This window comes from Hibiscus syriacus, unplaced genomic scaffold (assembly GCF_006381635.1).
Source record: "Hibiscus syriacus cultivar Baekdansim isolate YM2019G1 unplaced genomic scaffold, ASM638163v2 tig00004378_pilon, whole genome shotgun sequence".
Taxonomy (NCBI): domain Eukaryota; kingdom Viridiplantae; phylum Streptophyta; class Magnoliopsida; order Malvales; family Malvaceae; genus Hibiscus; species Hibiscus syriacus.
In genome coordinates this window covers 1-10,815 of record NW_024062014.1, presented here as the reverse complement: position 1 = coordinate 10,815, position 10,815 = coordinate 1, and positions in this window count along the sequence as shown.

The following is a 10,815-nucleotide window of genomic DNA, read 5'->3' as shown; positions in this document are numbered from 1 at the left end:
TGAAATCGAAGAGTAATTGTTGCTGCATTTCAGAAGGCGTTTCTAAAGCGAAGTTTGTTTGTTTGTTGCTGCAGTCGAATCGAAAAGTATGTTGTTGAAACCCTAATTTTTTATTATTACAGTAATCGCGATAGGGTTTTTTATGTGTTGTTTGGGGTTTTGGAGTAAGGAAGCATTTGGGACCGATTGCAGGTAGAAATAGATATTCAAGGAAAAATATAAATGTCGATACTTTTATTAAATATTATAGGTAGAAAATGATATTATAGGTTGTATAAATGTGCCGACACATTTTGGTGTGGCCATTCAAATTCTTTTGAAGAAAACCGTTTTACCACAAGAGTAGTTATCTATATTTGTATATTGAAAAGTGTATGTAACAAAATAATTTGATTTGCGTAAACTGATATATGAAGGAAAAATGGAGTCAATGGGTTGGAAAATTGTTGGTGGAGCAGATGAATTTGAAATTGAGGCCGAGACTCGAAAGCAACCAAAGGGTGGATATATGTACTTCTAGTAAGTATCAATGTCTTTTTGTTATTATTGTTGAAATGGTAATTGGATTAAAGTATCGATAAACTTTAAATTGATTACAAATTTTAAATGTTAACAGTATGGTCGAATGCAAAAGGATGAAGGGAGATGGCACACAGAGCGGTTCGGTATGTAAAATGAAATTGACATTGAGTAGTATTAGTATTTAGTGTTAATGTATTGATTAAGAAACGTTTATGTTTAATATTAGGTGAAAAAAGATGTGAGGTCCAAATGGAATTCAATGAGTGATGCTGAAAAGGAACCTTACATCACACAGTCAATGAATGATAGTAAAGAATACAAAGAACGGAGGAAAGCACATGAAAATAAGGTATTCATTAAACTTGTAAATACGTTGATACAAATATATAAGAACTATAACATTATATATTGTTAAAAAATGTAGGAAGTGTCGACAAGATGCAGCATTAAAAGGGTGAATTTATTAATTAAACACCTTAAGGAGAAGGGTCAGTTGAATGTGCTGGGAGAAATAGGTTTTGGATCGTTGATCGGAGTAAGGGATCGACCTATTCGAGGGAATTGTGTCGATCCTTGATGGCACAATTTGACGTCAGTCAATGTATGGCTAAGTATGGTGATTATTCATTCCCTCTGGGGGTATCGACTGCTGCAGCCGTATTGGGGGTACAAAACAAAGGCAAAAGTGTTATAGAAGTCTGTAGGAGTAAGAACTGGAAAGCACTTGCCTCCAAATATGGTTTGAATCATAAGGTGACATATACTGAAGTTGAAGAGGATATCAAAAGTGGATCTTACTTGGGGGATGAGCTGAAGGCCCGAGTTCTATTGTACCTTGTCGGGATATTTCTTTGTCCAACGGGTGATACGTCAACGAACAAGGAATATATGAAGCTCATTTGCGATGAAGGCTTGAAGGGTGAATTCAATTGGGCTGAATATATCCATTCGAGATTGATTGAATCAATAATCACCTTTAAAAAGGGCAGCCAGAGATACCTCAAAGGGTGCATAGCAAACTTAGAGGTAAATGAGTTGAATCACTTTTTGTGTTTTATATAAAAATATAAATTTATTATAAATGCAGGTTTCACTGTTCGATTTTTGGTCGGGCTGTGAGGCAGTGCCGGCTTATGAAAGAACCGGAGTGGCACGCATCCGTGCATGGGGGAAGGAAGAGGTGGTTAGAGTGATGGTGAAGTTGAAGTTGGATAGAGAGAAGAAGCAAGAAATGGTAATAAATGTAATTAAATAATATTAAGAATATAATCAATGTCTTAATATTGTAATTTAATTTTTTGAAGGTTATTGGCAAGGATGTAGAGGAGGCAGTGGAGGCAGAGGAGAAGAAAGGAGGGATGGTTGTATTGGGGGATGAAGGTGAGTGGGACGACGGTGAAGCAAAACAGAGTAACTTCGACATTTTGATGTCTGAATTGGCTGATATCAAAAAAATCCAATTTGAAATCATGCAAAGACAATCAAGAGTCGAAGAGAAACTTGATCAAGTCGTAGAGAAACTCGAGAGAGTCGAAGATACACTCGAGAGGAATAAGGGGGTAGTGGAAGGAAAAATAGATGGAGTGGTGAAAGAAGTAGAGGTGTTGAGGGGTGAAGTGGTGAAAGAAGTTGGGGTGTTAAGGGTGATATTAAGATGGTGACGGGAGAAAAATTTGAGGGAGTGGTGAAGGAGGTTGTTGATTTGAGGAGTGAACTTACGGGGGTGAAGGGGGTGGTTGATAAATACTCGGATGAAGGAGCTCAATTGAAGGGTGAAATAAAAGATATGAAGAGCTATGTAGAAAAAAAGTACGATGAACTGAAAAAATATGAAGAAGAAAAGAGGGAGGAGGAAGAAGAAGAGATGGAAGAAATGAGGAGGAAGGAAGTCGATGTCATTTATACACCGGAGAGTGTTATAGCAGCAGTTTTGGATTCGGAATATCCTGCACCCCAGAAGAAGAAGCAGAAGGTAAGTTTAATAAAAGAATACTTAATTTGATTTTTATTATGTTGTTGTGACAAAAATTTGTATGCAAAATTGTAGGTTGAAAAAGCGGATATTCCAACCGGAATTGATGACATCGAAGCTGCAATTTGTGATTATTTATGGAATAGCGAGTTAGAATCGGGGTAAGTGAAATATATTGTTTTGTGAGTGATATTTAAATATTTCATGACAAGATATTAATCCTAATGATTCATACAGATATTCTGTAATATCAATGGGAAATCAATTCGCTACTGTATACGACGTTGCAACGTTGAAGCCTACGGAATGGGTTGGCGGTGTGGTAAGTAGAAAGTAGAAAATAAATAAAACTTATTGAATATGTTCTGATTGTGTAATTAATTTTGTTAGGTTATCGATTTGCTCGCCTGGACCATATGCTACGATTCTCAAAAGTCACACCGGAGGATTGGCTACCTTCCATACCTCTTAGTGGTGAGTTAAATTAATAAATATTGAAAAGTAGTGTTATAGACGGTAAATTAATAATGTTTGTTGCGTAATTACAGCAACAGGCGTTGGAAGCCAACAACAAAGAAAGTGTTGAGAATATTTCTACCTTCTGGGGTGTCATATTGGATAACTATGTGAAATTCACCGACTGTGAGAAGGTAAGACACCATACCAATTGCAAATGATGTTTTCGGATATAGAATGTTGAATTTTGTCAAATTGGGTGTGAAATTGTTGCAGATAATGATCACAATAAACTACCATAATTCACATTGGTATCTGTTGGTGTTGGATATGGTAGATCATGTTGTAACAATATATGATAGTATGTTACAACTGAAGCAGCTAAACAGAGAGTGAAGGATGCTAAGAGATTGGTATGTATGTCTGTATGAAAGGACATTATGTAAATTATAATGCATAATTTTTTTGGTGCATAACTTCTTCTATTTTAATGCGATTAAAATATTAGATTCTTATAATAAGAAACGCATTTGGGTTGAGTCATGTGGATCTCTAGGAAAGTATCCCTTGAAAAATTTCAAATTTGTGGAGCATAAGAATAATAAGCAATTGAATGTGTATGAGATGTTATCACAAATAGAAAGCTTAATTTATGCAGTATTCATCATAATTGACATGTGTGGTTTTCAAATTTTGTAACAGATATGATTGCGGCATGTATGTGATGATGTGGATGGAATCGATCGGTTCTACAGGGGCAACTGGTGATTTTGTAAGTGGATAGAAAAAATTGTTTGTGGTAAATTGTTAAAAGTCGTAGATTGAATGCTGTAGTTGACAATACTTAACGTTCTGACAATTTGAATATAGGTTGTTGGAGACTGGGATCGATCGCGAGTATTAAACGATCTCGTAAGCCACAATCAAAATGAACGAAGACAGGAGATAACAAAAGCTGCAATATTACATAAGAATAACAAAAGGATGCAATGATGTAAATGTCGAGTTAATTTTGTATAAGATTTATAATTTTGTATACGATTTATATTTTGTATGTGAATAATTATGAATGAGATGAGAAAAGTTAGCAGTATGTTGTTGTACATGTTTCTATACACATTAAGGGTCATGTCGATACTTGGAAGTAAAAGGCAAATTTACAATATGGCCAACAGGGTGCACCCATAAAGTGTCGATCCATATAAAAAAGTGTCAATCCCAAAATCATCGAACCCAAAAGTATAATGTAATATGTAATTTTTCAATCTAACCGGTACAATTATACCGGTTTTATGAGAGAATATGTCTAAATAATGTGTCGACACTAATAGTTTGTGTCGATACTTTTTTCCCAGAATGAATGGAAAACAAGGTGCACCCATAAAGTGTCGATCCATATATAAAAGTGTCGATCCCAAAATCATCGAACCCAAAAGTATAATGTAATATGTAATTTTTCAATCTAACCGGTACAATTATACCGGTTTTATGAGAGAATATGTCTAAATAATGTGTCGACACTAATATAGTTTGTGTCGATACGTTTTTCCCAGAATGAATGGAAACAAGGTGCACCCATAAAGTGTCGATCCATATATAAAAAGTGTCGATCCCAAAATCATCGAACCCAAAAGTATAATGTAATATGTAATTTTTCAATCTAACCGGTACAATTATACCGGTTTTATGAGAAAATATGTCTAAATAATGTGTCGACACTAATATAGTTTGTGTCGATACTTTTTTCCCAGAATGAATGGAAAACAAGGTGCACCCATAAAGTGTCGATCCATATATAAAAAGTGTCGATCCCAAAATCATCGAACCCAAAAGTATAATGTAATATGTAATTTTTCAATCTAACCGGTACATTATACCGGTTTTATGAGAGAATATGTCTAAATAATGTGTCGACACTAATATAGTTTGTGTCGATACTTTTTTCCCAGAATGAATGGAAACAAGGTGCACCCATAAAGTGTCGATCCATATATAACAAAGTGTCGATCCCAAAATCATCGAACCCAAAAGTATAATGTAATATGTAATTTTTCAATCTAACCGGTACAATTATACCGGTTTTATGAGAGAATATGTCTAAATAATGTGTCGACACTAATATAGTTTGTGTCGATACTAATTTAAATATCAAGTGTTTTCCACCGTTTACGATATATAGTACTCTTAATCGAGAAACCCTAAACATAAATGCAAGCAGGCAGATCTTCCTCTTTCTTCTACCGTTATCATAAGTGACGATCAGATATTCAGGTAAATTTATCGATATTCTATGGGTTTGATTGATTTCTATATTGGAGTTTTTATCCTGAATGTGTTTGTGTTCCATTGTAATAGGGGTAGCATCCAACCAAAATGGCTCCAAAACGTCAGCGTCAGAAGCGAGGTCTTTCTCAAAGCTCTTCTCAACCCAGTTCTTCTCAACCACCTCCTTCTGTAACAAACGATTCTTCTGAGGAAATCAGGTCCTTTGAAACTCTGAACTTTAGATCCGACATGGAGAAACAAAGATGGCATACGAGTTTTAAAGTAAGGAAGATTCGTCCCGAACGTGTCATTGACCTGGTTCTTGTTTGATGATAAATATGCATTTAGTTTAAATCCATATTTACATCTTGGGGTTGGCTTGAATTCCTTGGTGTAGAACCAAGATATTATCCCAACCTAGTTAGAGTCTTCTACAACAATGCTTCCTTACAGCACGAGCAAATTTCAAATATGTGTAGTCCAATTGCTTCAAAATGTGAAGTTGATGGCGACACGGAAGTCCAACGGTCTCGAATTTTTTGCAGGAGCAAATTAGAGTTTTCGTACGAGAATCAAAACTAATTTCAAATTTCCTATTTTTTTCTGCGTACTTTGACAAAATATAATGTTGACATTCATCTGATAAGGACTTAATCTCTGCCTCAATCCGGTACAATGTCTCCCGTATAAGTTCATCTTGGAACACACGAAAAGATTCGCGGGTAAAAATCACAGCGGCATGGCTTTCAAGGTCGACCAGTTTTGTGATCTGGAAGGGCTTCGTATGGGAACTTAAGTAATCCGCTTTCAACTCGTTCATACGCATTCTACTAATTCCATCTTCAATTGCACGAACAACATCTAAATATGTCTTCTTGTGTTTCAGTGCAATAGCTAGTGAAGCATTCATAGACTCGCACCTTTGTGTTGAGCGAATATTGGCAAAGAAATGACCGGTTAGATATGCTTGTGCCCATAAGTGTCGTGTATTTCCCTTCTCAATCACCCATGGATGCTTTTGGACGTTGAATTCTGAAACAATCGAACGCCATTGAATATCAAATTCCTTGGTTGTCCACCAGGAAGCCATGCATTTTGAGAATGTGCTGTAAACTTTGGGTCACCAATGTTAGCTTGTGCATTGCGAGAAAGATGCCAAGAACATAATCTGTGCTTAGCATAAGGGATAACAGATTTGATAGCCCTCTGCATTGCCCTATCCCCATCGGTTACAACAGAAATAGGTGATTTATTCATCATGGCTTCTAAAAAATTCTGTAGCACCCACTCGAAAGATTGAGACGTTTCGTCAGCGATTATGGCAGTGGCAAACACAATTGTGTTATGGTGATGATTGACACCAACAATAGGCATAATTGGTCGACCATACAAATTATCTTTGTACGTTGTGTCGAACGCAATTACATCACCGAAGCATGTGTAATCCGATCTCGATGTAGAATCCGACCAAATAAGATTATACAATGCCCCCGATTCGTCTACCGAGTATGTCATAAAAAACCGGGATCATCATGTTTCTTATAATCAAAGTAGGCAATAAGCGCATTCACATCCCCATCGACGATTTCCTTTGCTTTACCTCTTTGAAGTGCATTGTAGAGGTCTTTATGTGTAAATCCAACATTATGATAGCCCCTGCCTGCTGCGTTAAATAGTTCATTACTTGTGACGTGCCAACACCGACCTCTTTCAATGTTGTTGCCTCATCGATATCAGCCTTACTTACAGCTCGATTAGAACGCATAAATGGTGTCATAGCAGATGTGCACAATGCATGATTATGTTTCTGATCAGACTTACTTATAACCACTGATCGTTTGTATTTGTTGCTGTAACTACGACTCTAGCCTTACATCCTGTTCTTGTGACTGGCGTATGAGCACGTTGACGATCAACAGTATTGACTTTTGATACTCGAAACCCTTCTTTGGAACAACAAAATTCTTGTGTCTTCACATTCCCTTCCACGTCAAGCCGTGTTGTTCCCTTACGTGCACTAAACCCATGTTCCCGTGCGAATCCCTTGTAAAAGTGCCAAGCTTGATCACGTGAACAGAAGAGCTGACCAACCAATCTGTCAGATTCATCAACATTATGTACTTCATGGCATTCCTCGGTTGGCTTAACATTGTCTACATCAGTATATCCATGGCAAAATTTTGTTGTGCAAGTTCAGTGCTCCAGGAGTTGATGGATATGTAAACGAAGGTTCATTTGAACATGTTTCTGTCGTGCTGCTTTCAATAGGATGTGGCATTGGTAGTGGTAGTTAAAGGGTGGGTACAACATTAAATTCGCAGTACATATTTAGGTATGTACAATAACTACAAGTATATTATCATTTTAAATTCGCAGTACACTGTTAAAAAAATTGAAACATAAATTACATAAGTTTAAAAAAAGTATCGATCCTTTTTATAAAGTATGGACACTTTCAATATAATAGGTAAACATATGATGTAATAGGTAGCCCTTATAATGTAATAGTATCGTTTATATAATGTAATAGGTAGTGGTTATATTGTAAAGTGTCTATCCTTTTTATAAAAGTGTCCATACTTTTTTCACTGTGGAAAACATTAATTTAAGGTTATCTTTTGAGTGAGTTTTAAGATATTAATTTGTAATTATAGGCGTCTAATGATTTTTTTTACGTTACGGTATATTTATTATTAAATTAAAAATTCTAAATAATATTTTATAAAATATAAAAACAATCAAATAATTTTTTGTGCAAATGAAATTATTAAATCAATATTGTAGGTGGAAAACATGAAACACTGTTAAAAAAATTAAAACATAAATTACATAAGTTTTAAAAAAAGTATCGATCCTTTTTATAAAAAGTATGGACACTTTCAATATAATAGGTAAACATATGATGTAATAGGTAGCCCTTATATAATGTAATAGGTATCGTTTATATAATGTAATAGGTAGTGGTTATATTGTAAAGTGTCTATCCTTTTATAAAGTGTCCATACTTTTTTCACTGTGGAAAACATTAATTTAAGGTTATCTTTGAGTGAGTTTTAAGATATTAATTTAGTAATTATAGGCGTATAATGATTTATTTTTTACGTTACGATATATATTATTATTAAATTAAAAATTCTAAATATTATTTTATAAAATATCAAAACAATCAAATAATTTTTTGTGCAAATGAAATTATTAAATCAAATAATTCAAATTGAAAATTAAACAACAAATCAATTAAACATTGTTGTGGGTACATTAATTGAACATTGTTATGGGTACATTATTTGGATTAATTTCGTTGAGATGGGTTATGTATAACAAAACAATCTATCTCGCATGTGAGTACTTTATTCCAACCATGTGACAAGTGTGACAACTCCATCAACTCACAACTCAGCTTTGAACTTAATCAATATGTCTTTTAGCTTGATGGTTCATAAAGCATGTTACTTGAACAGTATGAATCAATTATGCAATTTTCATGTTCAATTAACACTGCATTTCAAATTCATTTCATATGTAATTGGAGTTTGAATTTAAATTTCAATTTGAGTTTGAATTTCAATATATATTTCGGCTCCACTATAAATATTAGCCAAGCCAATATGCATGTTATCATTGATTATTCCTAATTTCCATTGTTTTTTTTCCAACGTATAAACGCGAGGGAAATCCCGACCATTTATTTTTTGGTCAACTTAAAGCGTCAGAAACGTTTCGGGCGTATGATCTGGGTGGTATACAAGAATGTAACAAATAGCAACTAAAATCATAAGTTGAGTACCACCCAAATCATAAGTTGAAATACTTCCGATGCTCATCAAAATCCAAAGCTCATATGGTGCCAAGCAAAAGGAAATCAAAATCCAAATCTCATATGATGCCAAGCAAAAGGAAATCAAAATCTACAACTTGAGTTTGAACATTGATATGATATGTTCAGTTGTTATCATGTTGGGATTTTCTCGTTTTTGATTGCTTGGATAGTTGTTCTCTTGCTTCTTCAAGTGTTCTTAAGGTTATCCTTTGAGTGAGTTTTAAGATATTAATTTAGTAATTATAGGCGTCTAATGATTTATTTCTTACGTTACGATATATATTATTATTAAATTAAAAATTCTAAATATTATTTATAAAATATAAAACAATCAAATAATTTTTTGTGCAAATTAAATTATTAAATTAATATTGTAGGTGGAAAACATGAAACTGTTAAAAAATTGAAACATAAATTACATAAGTTTTAAAAAAAGTATCGATCCTTTTTATAAAAAGTATGGACACTTTCAATATAATAGTAAACATATGATGTAATAGGTAGCCCTTATATAATTAATAGGTATCGTTTATATAATGTAATAGGTAGTGGTTATATTGTAAAGTGTCTATCCTTTTTATAAAAGTGTCCATACTTTTTTCACTGTGGAAACATTAATTTAAGGTTATCTTTGAGTGAGTTTTAGATATTAATTTAGTAATTATAGGCGTCTAATGATTTATTTTTTACGTTACGATATATATTATTATTAAATTAAAAATTTTAAATATTATTTTATAAAATATCAAAACAATCAAATAATTTTTTGTGCAAATGAAATTATTAAATTAATATTGTAGGTGGAAAACATGAAACACTGTTAAAGTATCGATCCTTTTTATAAAAAGTATGGACACTTTCATATAATATAATGTAATAGGTAAATTGCAATGCTATCGGTATAAATACCGGTTACTTATAAAATAGGTAAATATAAGCGCTACCTATTACATTATATAAGCGCTACCTAGTATGTTATTGTACTTTATAATATTTCCGGTTAAATAATATAACATAACCGGTCTAAATTTTAACCGGTCACTTGTTTAATCAGTCACGCCGTATATTAACCGTTTTTTAGGCGCCGCACCGCGGATCCACCCAACTTTGCCACCTCGCACCTCTACGATGAAAGATTATTTGCTTGTATAAAATTACACGTGGTCCCATGAACACGTGAAACTAGTTTCAAATTTTTATCCTTGAATTCTTCTATCCTTAGCTCACCAAAAGTTGAATTTTACAAATGTACCCTTCAAGCGTTCTTTATTTATTGCTGCATCACTTTGGCAGATGAATGATATGATCGAACTTTATAACGTGCAAAACAGACAAGTCATCTCTTCACTTATGGCTGCGTTTCGTTTTACTGGAACTTTTCTTCTTCTAACTCTCCTACTGACAGTAAATAAAGCGAGTAAGCTTCTTCACTCCTTTCTTTTTGCTTTTCAGGCTTCGTCGAACAGTGGCTTCGTTTTACCAAATGTAACGGGGAAATTTGAAATCCCGGAAGGAGTGAGAAAATCGAGAGAGGATTCTAACAACGTACGTCATTGTTTGCAGAATCCCAATCATTTATCGGTGTAAATTACGGACAAGTTGCAAACAATGTACCAACACCGGCAGCCACGGCTAAGCTTCTCCAATCCACTTCAATTCAGAAGGTCCGACTATTCGGGTCCGACCCAACAATCATCAAAGCCCTAGCCAACACCGGAATAGGCATCGTCATCTCGACGGCCAACGGCGACATCCCCGCCTTAGCCTCAGACCCAAATTT